This window comes from Neolamprologus multifasciatus, chromosome 6, assembly GCF_963576455.1.
Source record: "Neolamprologus multifasciatus chromosome 6, fNeoMul1.2, whole genome shotgun sequence".
In the NCBI taxonomy this organism is placed as follows: domain Eukaryota; kingdom Metazoa; phylum Chordata; class Actinopteri; order Cichliformes; family Cichlidae; genus Neolamprologus; species Neolamprologus multifasciatus.
Window position 1 is genome coordinate 21,710,380 of NC_140444.1, and position 11,720 is coordinate 21,722,099.

Sequence of the window (11,720 nt, forward strand, 5' to 3'; positions counted from 1 at the left end):
AAAGTATTTTCCCAAAAGATAAGGACACAGGCAACAGGTAGTACTGAACTAAATGTAAAACCTCAACCTTTTTCATTTTTACCTAAACCGTGTGCACAAAACTCTGGAGGGATCTAAATGCTAACGTAGAACCCAGTCAGGACATCTGCTACTGCTGTTTGCTCGTTTTTTATGGGAGATCGTTTTGAGGCTTCAAGTAGCACCATTATACCAACATTTCACATTCTAGACATTGTTTTAGGTGTATTTGACCAAAAAATTTAACCGAAAATTCACATGCAAGCTTTTTTTCAAGGCTGTGGTATTTGCCGAAAACAATACCTTTCAGCTAGCTAAAACAGCGAGCGGTGCTATCAGCGAGCAACATGGCTAATGCCTTTCACACAGCTTTGTCTCAACTCCAAAGAGCCACAGAAGTAAAAGCTAATAATAATAATTGAAACAATCTTTGAAAAAATGACTTACCAAGCATGGCAAACAACTCAAATATGTAGAGCAAAATGTTCTGAAACGGCTTCACTTCAGCTTCGATTGGAGCCGTGCTGGGGGCGGAGTCTGTGAATTTACTCTATTAGTGTCATAGCCCCTCTAGGAGTTCAGAGTTAAGAGGTCAAGAGTTAATGTTTCCATTGTAACACCTCCAGATTTGAAATAGAAACACTCATTTTTAACACTCGATTTTAACTACTATCATTTTACACCTCAGAGTTACATTAAAAGAATGTGACTCTACTTAGAGTAAAATTAACTCTAAGACTACTAACACCAAAACATTTAACACTTTTGAATTTGCTGTGTACAGTGTACTAACCTAATAATATGCTCTGGTCGTCATTTTACACAAGTTAAGGTGTCACATCCATGAAACCTACACCACTAATCAGCATCAGTCCTACAACTTCACTCTCAAAATTAATAAATTCTGGGACAAGCAGAAACTGTATTTTTAGCGGTGCATTTTGTGGCAGGCCAGACTGCTATTAAATGCACTCTCCTAAAGAAATAATTCCTTTGTAGCACCACTTCGTCTTGGTTCAGAAGAGATGTCCTGGATATACGTGATAACGTAACACGGGTGTTTATGTTTGTTCATGTTTAGCGCGTTGGGTTGTGTTTTTAAAGCGATTGTTTTAATGCGACAGGTGCGATAGCCGACACCACACCTTCACCTGACGTACAACGTGACGTATGACGCACACGTCGGGTATTCACTTTCAAAACAACAATGGGGATAGAAAATATTGCTCGAGGTTGTTAATGCTCCTTTCGTTGGTTGCCAACCACCATTAAATAACAACAAGAAGAAAATATTGATCTGCTTCTCTTAGTTTTGCACGTTTAAGCCGCAAGTCAGACTCAAACAAAGCTGCAAAGCAGGAGAACAACATGGCCATCAACTATTCTGTGCCACAGATCCAGTTCGCTGCAGCACAGAGTGATGATGAGACCGTTAACATGTGCAACTTAGAAGTAGTCAGAGGTAACTGGATGTTAAATCGGGTTAAATGCAAGGTTGATTGGATTATATCTGAAGATCATATGCTATTCGTGATAACTCTGCTAGACTCCAAATTGCTCATCCATGCGGGAGTATCTCAAAATTAAATGAAACCACTTAACACTTTTTCCCTAAAACGGACTGACATGGGACACATTAAAGTTGGATCGGAACCAGCTAATCAGTCTGAAGGTAAGTGTTTTTTCACCTATTCGAGAGAAGTCCGAAATGCGTTCTTATTACTGTTTGTTTTGACTTTTAAACTACCCTACCAGGATATTTTCATTCAAATGCTAAGACAAAATGTCAATATCTATGAATGTGGAGACTCAAAAGACTAGTTAGGTAATAGTTGCCGATGGATTTATGAGACTTGATAGAAACTTGGATGTTTGCAACAGGTGAATCGGTGAGCTACCGAGGTTGCGCCCAAATGCTTAAAGCTGTTAGCTGGTCAGTGTTTTCAGGTGTGCTTGTACTACCTGTACGGTGCGGAGTGCTGACTAAGTCATGTTAAACCCATTAAAGCGTCGAGCTCAAATATCTTTTCGTTTTTGTGCACTGTTCTCTTGTCGGCACACATTTTCTGTTTATTGAAGCCTTTTGTGAATCATTTTGATCATGTAAAAACTGGGAATTGGTCCCTATTGACAATACTCTTATTTTTTGCATTGCATATGTCATTTAGGAAAGGTAATTGGTCACTGAACTTTTTGCAACTATGTGTATTTCTAAATGTTGTGGCTTCAGTGCACGCAAATTTATATTGTTCAGTTTGCATGTTAAAAGCCTGCCAAGCACCCCAAGGCTGATTATGCTTGGTAAGAAGTCATTTATAAAATAGAGCTGATTAGACCATATTACAATTTCTGTTTGGCACAGGAGCTTTTCGTGGACACAGGTATCCAGTCTCTGTTTTGTTAGCCCAAATATCTGTAATTTCCTTTATAAACCAAGGTTGTTGGACATGTGTCTCAGTGAATCCAGCAAAGTAACAATATCAAATTTCACATTACATATTACTGATCAACATAGTAGTCTAGCTAACAGCTAGCTAACAGCAGAAATACTGAAGTCAATACTGTAAAGTTTAACAGCAGCACAAACTATAAACTCCAAAATAACCATACAGTTGATTCATCTCCGGTAATTTAATTGGGCTGATTCTTTGTTAGGTGTGTTTAATGTGCAGAATAATTCCCAATTATGTACAATTATAATATGTTAAGATGGACTTGTGTACATAAGGCCATTAATAATTAACTGTACGTAGCTATTTGCTTTATGACTATCTAGACAGTGTGAAGAAGTGAAGTATTGAAATTATTTTATGTTGCATAATGGCAATGACAGTGTTGCCCCTATACATTTAAGGACAAAGTTCAATGACCGCCACCTGCTGGATGGTGAGTACAGAGGGGCGTGTAATTGTCGAGCTGGACAAAGAGAACACCTTTGCTGATGCGATGTCAGTCTTCTTTGGTTCATTCTATGTATTGAACCTGGAATACCAGGAGTCAGCGTGTGCAACATTGGAACTAATTCAGAGGTATGTTTGAACAGTTAGCTAATAGTGATAGATGATGAATAAATTATCCCTAAGTAACTCATTATTTCAAATCACAACTCAATGTTACTGTATGTTACTATTTATTATGGCATGTTTTAAGGTTTTTTGTAAGGATAAACCCTGAAGAAGGAACAAAATGTACCTCCAAGGTTGGTACAAGCAGAAAGACTAGGACCACTGTGAAGCGATTAACCCTCATGTCACAACTTTCCTTCAGCGGCTTACTGAATTTGAGTGGAGAACTTCAAATTAGGTAACTGTTTTTGCCATTTTTAGTGAATTTCTTGTTTAATTTAAGTGAACAATGTGTTGTTACCTGTGTCTCCACAGATAATCCATGGCCCATGCTTTTTGGACATTTACACAAGACGAACAACAATGAAGACAAGCTCTCTTGCCATCTTGCAAGATGCTGTCTCTGTCCAATGGTTTTTTTTGAGTGCAACAGTTTTGATTTTTTTTTCCTTCTTTTACCCGTTTGTTAAAAATTATTTCATCTACTTACACTTTAATTGTCACATGCATTGGCTCACCCTACAAATCAATGAAGTCAGTCCACAAAGCAAGATCAGGGGTCAGTGCAGGTCAGTCAAGTTCCTTCACACCACACACGCTCATCCATGTCCTTGTGGACCCTGTTTTGTGCATTGATTTGGTGGTGTGAGAGAGTATTTTGGACAAAGTGTATATAAAGGCAGACGTGTGGGGCTTGATGTTATATTCATTGCAATTCAGTTTATATGTATGGTGCCAACAAAATGAATGGCAAGGCACTTCACATTGTAGGTTTAAGACCCTACAAAATATAACTAAGAAAACCCAACACTTGAGCATATGTTATCTGCCATGATATGGATATGACATAATATCGTTATTGTTTGTACAACCATCTGAGAAAATAATGGATTACATAGTTTAGTAAAAACAAATGCTTCCTCAATGAAAATATGTTTTCAGTTCTTTTCAGTTTTTGATTTTGGAAATGTGTATTTCTGCAGAGGAAAATCAGAACTGAAATAAAGTGGTGTAAAGCACATGAATTATATTTTGTGTGTGTGTGTGTGTGTCTATCTATCTATCTATCTATCCATCCAATTTTTTTGGAACCTTCCAGTCTCTTACAGTATGTTACTGTTAACTGAAATTACGGTCAATTACGACTTGTTAAACAGTAAATGACCGCCTGTTGGGACACGGTGTCCTCTAGCAGAGATGAATATTTTTGGTACTGATGATGCGTGATAACGGTAAGTTACTGGTTAATATATTGCAGTTTATTACCTTGCAGCGGGCTTACAGTGACATACCATGAATAAACGGTAGTATACCAATTTCTTAATCACAGTATGTTGTTACTTTGTTGACGTAATTTACGACATAACAGTATCTCACTGGCGTCACTGTCACCAGTGAGATACCGTAAAAAAGGCTACGGTGCGTTACCATAATTTGTCCAAGAGTATTATACCACACCAGCAATAAACGGTATCATCCTGCAGAATGGTAAGCTACCGTAACACGGCGTCACGGTATGACGCTGGCAACAGTGACGCCAGTATGTTATCGTAAAGTGGCGATGAAAAGTCTAACAGTGCATGGTCAGCCACAATTTGCTGGGCTGTAGTGTTACATGACCAACAGCAGCCTGAACCATTCATACTAGACATGAGTGATCCATTCTTGCTTGTTGCTTATGCCAAATTCTGATCATGCCATCTGAATGTCACAGCTTCCTATTAGCTTGAATTGGTTGAATTCTGCTGCTTTTTTAGAGCATTCTCTGTCAACTTTAGAGATGGGATTTAGAGATTAGAGATTTAATGGGAAAATCCCACTATTAGAAGTTTCTGAAATACGTAGAAAAACATAATACACCGTGGAGAGGCAGGTCATCCATCACAGGGTACATATATGAATAGTTTTCATAAAGCCAATTTTGGCTGCTCCTCTATTCACAAGGGGTTGCCACAGATGGAAGCTCTGCATATTGGATTTGGCAAAGCAAACCCTAAGGAATTTATGTCTTCTCTCTGAGTCGAATGAGGTGCTTTCACTTGTTTGGCAAGTCTGTAAACCACTACACTATAGAGTCATTACATATGATTAGCATTCAGATCTCAAAATTTGTCCCTGATAAACTTCATAAACACATCAATATGTTTTATCTAAGATTGCATACATTGTTGTTTTTTTCATTTAATGCATTAAAAAAATAATCTAATAATGTAAAATAATGTAACAATAATCTAAATTGTTGGTCATTTGAGGTTGGAGAGCAAGCTGTTAATTGAATGTTTATTGATTTAATACATCCATCTATTGGGGGCGATCGTGGCTCAAGAGTTGGCAGTTCGTCTTGTAATCAGAAGGTTGCCGGTTTGAGCCCCGGCTCCCACAGTCTCGGTCGTTGTGTCCTTAGGCAAGACACGTCACCCTTTGCTTACTGGTGGTAGTCAGAGGGCCCAGTGGTGCCAGTGTCCGGCAGCCTCGCCTCTGTCAGTGCGCCCCAGGGCAGCTGTGGCTACAATGTAGCTTGCCATCACCAGTGTGTGAATGTGTGTGTGAATGGGTGGATGACTGAATGTAGTGTAAAGCGCTTTGGGGTCCTTAGGGACTAAGTAAAGCGCTAATACAGGACATTTACCATTTATTACACAGCAACATTCATCTGGATTCATTCAGACACCTCTGAATGAAATTCCACTACTATCCTGTTTAGTTCTTTTTTCAGTGTACAACATGCAACGAAATATGCAGTAAGAACTATGATAAGAAATAGTCTATGCTCTAACTGAGTCGAAATTTCTTCAATAGCCAAAAAAGAAGGGAACTGCAGATTGCTATTGTTACATTGTTACAGCATAAATTATTGTGAAATGCACTTCTACCCAACGTCAGCCTAGGAAAAAAGAGCCATGTAGGTTGTGCACCCTTCTTGTGTAAGAGCCTTGTCTCATTTATTTTGATGGTTGGACTTTTAATCCCTCAGTTAAACACAGTAATTGCATTCACTCTCTATGCGAAGCCAATCTAACCCCTGACTCCTGGCATCATATGCACTATAGAAAATATAACATGATTTGGCACCTGGGTTTGGACCCCTGATGCAAGTCCAGTCTTAGTAAAATTACAGTCTTCAGCTGCATGAGTCGACTTCAAATGTCAGCAATTCATGGGCTCGCGGAGAGGGTTGGGCGAGTGCAGAGTTAAATGTCAAGTAATGGTTTTTAAACTAATTGCCTTCAGTGTCTTTGGAGAAGCCTCTGTGGGCTGGGGCTGATTAGAAAAGGCAGTTTCATGTATCTTACCACCTGATGAGTAGAAGGATATTGTTGCACTCTCGAAAAAAGAAACTCTAAGTAGTCTTACAAGTTCGTTGCTGTAAAAACTTAAGGATGTTCATTTTGTGTTACTACACAGTCATTTTAATAACTACTAAAGTTTGTTGCAAAGTATTTTTTTCCACAGTGGGGCTTAAATCATTTGTGTCACACATGCTGCAACACAACATTTCTGCATGACTTCACTGGTAATTTACACTTATTTGTACAATGACACATGTAGTGCTTCAATATGCACAGTATATGTATAACAGAACGAGATCAGTGCTCCCAGCAGAGCGATAAATGTTGTATTGCCTTTTAATAGTCTACAGTAGAGGCACCCTGTGGTGTTTTATAGACAAGCTAAGATTTATATTAATGTTTGTTTAATGTACTTCTAAATTGTATTCAAGTGATGAAATTGTTGAGTTTTGGTGTCAGGGTTGACTCTTTAAATTCTTATCATATAGTCTGGTTCGATAAAAATCGATTTGCTTGGTAGTCAAAGATTATTAAAAAAATCAATAATAACATTTATTTTGAATTTTAAAAGTTAAGATTTGTTTTCAAGTTTAATCTATTATTTATTTCTGGCTCAAATAACATGTCCTTACTGGGGTAGCACCACCACAGAAAAGAAAGGAGAGCGCTAAGAGGGTTAATGAAAAGCTGGCATGGCCTAGCACACCGAGACAGATGAAGAAAGATGCAGTGTATTTATGGCATTGATTATCTATTGTATCCATTAATGGCTTTTGTATCTATTTTGTGGTAAAAATAATTACTAATGAAAAAAAAATTAAGTCACTAGGTCATTTTTCAAATTAGAAGAATTATTTTACAAAAAATGCTTTCTGTAGTGATTTTTGATGTTAAATGAAACAAAGAGTAAAAACTAATATGACTAAATGACTTTTAAATGAAACAAGATTTCACATCTATGTCTTTGCCATTGTACCTGAATAACTTTGCATTGTCTAAAATTATAGAAAGAAGCTTAAATTTGTATGTTAGTAACTACCCTACTAGAGTAAAAGTGTGAGCTTTGTGTCCCTTTTGTTTTAAACAGTACAAAAACAGGGCTGGAAGTCAGTCACTGCTTAAATATGTCTAAATGATATTTTTCCTTAGCTGTCATGTTTTTCTTTTTTTCAAATACAATCCAGGGGCCCATTTATCTGATCACAGGCATGTTATCATCTTTGAATGATCACTTTGCAACCAAGTTCAATTTAAGATAAGCCAATGATGAATCAGATGTATGTGAAGTTTTGATCAGACAGCTCACTATCAGGTAGTTCCTAGAGCGGTTCACTTAATGTGACACTTCCTTTTGGGCTCTCCTAATATATGGTGTTTTGAGGATCAATTGTGAGGCCAAGGTTTTGTGAACAATCAGAAAAAAACCCCTGAAATTATATCTTCCCTTGGCTAGCTACTAATATGCCACAATACACAAGTTTTCATTGGCTGTGTGTAACAAATAACATAGCAAATATGTTTAACATAGCAAATATAAGCAGTTTTAAGATTAAGAGCTGACAGACGTCTTAGGTGCTTTTAAACAGCAGAGCCTGTGACTGAACATATGAATACTGAGAATTCAAATACAGTGTTTCATTATATGCACAGACATTGATAGTGTTTTTTATAAGCTCATGCTATGAGCTCAAACTATTTTTTGTTAGCTAGCTTCACATTAAAAAAAAAAATGAATTTGAATTTTGATAATACATAGGTCATATTTGCAAATGAAAACCACCACATGGCTTTTTTGATGTCATTTAAGGTGAATGTTTCTTATGAATGGAAAATTACTCACTAATTAGACAGTCATAAAAGTGCAGAGCTGCAGTCTGTTTTGGTTTCTTACATCGATCTGATATGAATACCAATTCAGGGCCTGAGATGCAAATTTAAACTGCTTTGAAATACAAGAGATTGCTTTTTCATCTGGCCATCTTCTTCTCAATAGAGGAAATGATTTATTTTTGCGCAAATAAATTCATTCAATGAGAGCTTAATTAAGCAGTGATTCATGATTTGGGCTAAGCCCAACTCTCCCAAGCTTTCAGAAGAATCTCATTTTCTCGAATAACATTGATTCTTTTTTTCTTTCTTCAAAAACCCCTCCCCTTTCACTCAACTGATTAGATTACTTCACATTTGACTCATTTTGTGCATTCAGTGAATACAGAAATTCAGTGTAATGAGTGGATATTTTTAAAAAGTCTATCAACTGTACTAACAGCCTAATAACAGAAGTACAACTTAGTGTTTAGTGCTTAGCGCAAACCTTTCACTCATCCACCCTCAAATACAGAAATACAATAACTTATATGGAACGGCATTTAGGAAACTATTAAAACAAAATGAACAAATAGTCCCTCATTTTGTGTGTCTTACTGCGTTCTTGCCTGTTTAACTCCACAGTGCTTTCCCCTCTGTACGTCATCATTTGGATTTTTATTTTGCTCTGTTTCTGGAGTTTGCATTCTTGACTGTTCAAGAATGCAAACTCCAGAAACATCTCATTAAGCGAGGTGGCACTCACCTCACGTAATGACACTAATGCTATACATATTCCAGTGCTTTGTATTTGTGTCAGTTATATGAAAATTAACTTTGCTTTGGTTAGAGGCTGAAAATGTGGCAAAAAAGATTTACCCTAACTCCGAAAGATTTGTACTAGGACAAGTAAGACATTTAGACTGTAAGCAATGGGCAACTGCTTGGCACGATATACACAAATTACAGTGTATCTCACATTTAACTACCATTAAAACATCAGACAACATACATTACAACATAGTAATATTTCAAAAATAAAAACTTAGAATTGTTAGCTGGCTGGAGCAAATCTGTAACCACACAGTGGCATTTACATGTAACAGATGGAAATAGAAGGAGTGGGCTTTGGCATGTGGGATTGTTACTCAAGGCAACGCCCTGTCATAGTCCACCTCTGCTTTGTTTGCTCTAACTCTCTCTGAGTCTAGGATGGGACGCAGGCAGGGTGGAGCCGGGTGCCTCTCTCGTGAGCTCTTTCCTACATAGAGAGTAATCTGAACCTAATTTTTAAAATTTGTATTTATCATTTATTCAGTCCACTCTTTGTGTGGTAACAACCACAATAGCTCAATCGAAGGGTGAGATGCACATTTCAGTTTTTGTGTTAGGTCTTGTTGGATTTTTTCCCCTATTTCTTAAGGACATCACTTACAGATTCTGTTTATCTGCTGCAAATATCAAGTCCCTCACTTCTACTTGTGTCCTTCTTTTGTCCCAATTTATCATTTTAAACAAAACACCATGCTCACCAAGTTGGTACAAAATACCATTGTATGCCTGTCAAACTCTGTTACTAGCAGCATGTCACAAAAAACATCATTTGTTCCCATTTCTTTCACTGAATCTACCAAAAATGCCAAAGATAACAAAGTGCCTAAAGATACAATTTAAAATAATTTATTTGCTAAATTGTTTGATATATGTAGACGCAAGCAATATGCACTGGTTCATCCCTTAAGTTAGGTGCCTTTTTATCCTTGAATGATTCATAGGTCATTGTTAGGTGCCTTAAAAACACACACACAAAACGTTCCTCTGCCAGATACTCAGATGGAAGGACTTAAATGGACTGAAAATAAGAAAAAGCATCCAATGTCCAAAGAAGAACTTTAACGAATTCAGAAAGTCTAGGGAACTATTGCTCAAGGTCAGTTTAAAAAATATAAGAAAGTCTGGTTCCTTGGAAGCAAAAGAAATGAGGGGTGGCTAATGACTTTTGAATAGCACTATACAGTATATCCGATTACTTCAGGCAAGCAGAATTCAACTTCTAGAGCAGAGTCTCATGTGAGAGCATGACTCCCTTGCAGCACTCACCAAGCAGACACTTTCACGCGGATGATGCCTGCTTTTTTTGCTTGGCTTTTCAGTTCTATGAGTGTAGGCTAAATTTATGTGCAAGGAATTTAGTGTGGCACTGAATAACAGCACTTGTGAAATGATTTTATTTGCTTGTGATTGTGCTTTGTTTTGCTTGTTGCTTTTGATACAAATGCGCTGCAATAATTTCACAAAACAAAATGCAAGAGAAAACACCAAGCTCAGCCAGGATCACAAGAGGAAGGCGGTAATTCAGAGGTCATTACCGGAGTGTGCAAAAACAATAAAGCACAGTAGGATTTGGGAGACTCTCTCTATTCACCTGTTGGTGAAAAGCCAGTCCAGCACCAAGTGCTCTGAAAGTCAATCTTTCACTGTTAACCTCCTCTCCAGCCACCATCCAATCTGTGACTCTCAACAATGTACATTCTGCTCTCCAAAACAAAAGCTCAAACAATGAATCCTGTGCCCAGGGTTTAATATTACAGAGGGCTTCAAGGCCATTTTGATATTTCTGTCACATTACATTGTGTTAAAGTTCAAATGTGACTTTGGTAACCATGACTGTTTTAAACAACTCTGGGTATAAACGGTGGCCAGAGCAGGCCTTGGTATAAAAACAAAGTCTAGCCATAGATTGTTATAAAGTGAGAAAGAAAACAAAAGGATTGATATATCTTGATATGTTTCTTGCTGGCAGGTCATAAAGGTAGAAGGCATGTAGGGTTATGTAAGTATGAATAATAGTGAGCAATGGCGGGCCGAAATGTCTCAGTGTTGGGTGTGTATACTCTCTGCAGGGTGTAGTCTGACAAAAATGGATTGTATGGTTAAAATAAGCTTAATTTTTCCTATTTTAAGAAGCGACACTTTGCCTCTCTGCTTAAGCTTAGTATTTTATGGATCGTCTCATTAATCAACTTTATATTTATGTAACAGAAGCACTTGATTGGTCTTGTGTTGGACATTAAAATGCTCAGATGTGAAAAACTGAAAAACTTTGATTTCACCATCCCAAGTGAGAAATGATGATTCGAGTTACAGCAGGAAGATTAGCTGAAGCTGCCAAAGACTGATTCAATTAAACAAAATTTGTTAATTTTTAACTGGATGTCTCTACTAGAAATTTTGCACAACAACTTATTATCAATTTTTAAGCAAAATGTCTAATTCTAGGCTTAGTCGGATTAATCATTAATCAATATCAGTTGTTTCTTCTCTGTGACATCTTCTGTCACAAACAATGATTTTTCATCATTCTGTTTGTTGCTTCTATTTGTTGCTGTTGCTTTTATTAATCTGTGCTTGTCTGCAATGGATCTTTTTTTAAGATAACTTTAAATGACTTAAAGAAAATAGATGGATGGTTTCAAAACCAAAATATGGTCGACGGTGAAAAGGTGCATGTCTTGGCACGTACTTTTTGGACGTCCAGTTC